This window comes from Galeopterus variegatus, unplaced genomic scaffold, assembly GCF_000696425.1.
Source record: "Galeopterus variegatus unplaced genomic scaffold, G_variegatus-3.0.2 Scaffold1023, whole genome shotgun sequence".
In the NCBI taxonomy this organism is placed as follows: Eukaryota; Metazoa; Chordata; class Mammalia; order Dermoptera; family Cynocephalidae; genus Galeopterus; species Galeopterus variegatus.
The window spans coordinates 41868-43062 of NW_007727134.1; the positions used below are offsets into that span (position 1 = coordinate 41868).

The 1195-nt window shown below is 28.2% G+C and overlaps 1 protein-coding gene across 1 annotated transcript in view; it reads left to right on the forward strand.

Moving 5' to 3' along the window:
• CNTN1 (contactin 1) overlaps window positions 1-1195 on the forward strand; it is a 294489-nt gene that overhangs the window by 30117 nt on the left and 263177 nt on the right. The gene's annotated exons all lie outside the window — the stretch shown is intronic.

The following is a 1195-nucleotide window of genomic DNA, read 5'->3' on the forward strand; positions in this document are numbered from 1 at the left end:
TATAATACACTAATAACACTTTGAAGTTTACAATTAGATGTATTTTATAATCTGATTTAATCTTCACAATACCCTTTCAAAGCTATGGGGAAAGAGAAAATAATGGTTCATGTATTTATAGGTTTCTACAAGGCTTTTTGTTTATATTTTTAATGTAATCCTCACAGCTAGCCTGAAGTTTTTGTTTGTGTGTTTGTTTGTTTTCCTGTTTTACAGGAAGAGATCAGAGTCTTATCATGACTTGTTCATGGTCATTAACCCAGTAACTGCTGGAGCCTGAGGTCAAAACAGGGACCTACTACAAAAAAAGTTGACTTAGATCTTTCTCCTCACACATTGATATTAACAGTTAATTTTATTGAGCTGAAACTTGGGATAGAAACAATTATTTATTTTGCTTAAATATATATATGAACAATAAAATCAATAAAAGACATTCATTCAATTAATATAATAAATAGTAAATCTATGAAACTGAAATAAATATTGAGCTACTCTTCAGATAAAGAGCTTAGAACACTGTCATACATTATAGCTTTTATATTCTTTGTATGCATTTGTTTTTCAACTAAAAAAATATTTTTTGCTCTAAGTCCTGGAGTATAGTCTCACTTAAACTTCAACTAGTCATGAGAATTAATATTTAAAATGAGAGAATTTCTGCTCATCAACTGGTGTCAACATGTGTAAAAAAATTTTGTTCAAATGTACTTAAGAATCTTCTATATCAAGTCATTTCTATAGTTTCATTGAAGGGATATTATAACTTCATGAGGAAAATAGATTCACAGCTGCATATAAAAGTATAATTTTGTTTTTCTTGCATTGGTTTAAGTTGAGGGTTTAATTACAGGCACCGTTGGATAAAACTGCTCCTGTAAGCATGTTATACCAAGTAGATTGGGGGAATCTCCTTTAGCATTTTTTCAACAAAATAGGAACCTCTTGTAAAGTAATTTTGCTCATGAATTCTTGTAAAATTAGGTTTGTCATATTTAAGTCTGTATTAGTCATTTTTTAATCAGCTTTAAAGCTACTAAGTAAAATGGGATTTCTTTGTAAATGGATTATATATTTTATCTTTCAAGAAGAAAGACTCTAAATTTTTAATTGAATGATTTACATGTACAGTAGATTATTTTAATTTTTCTCACTATTTATGTTTTTATTTGGAATTGGGCCTATTTAATCTCTT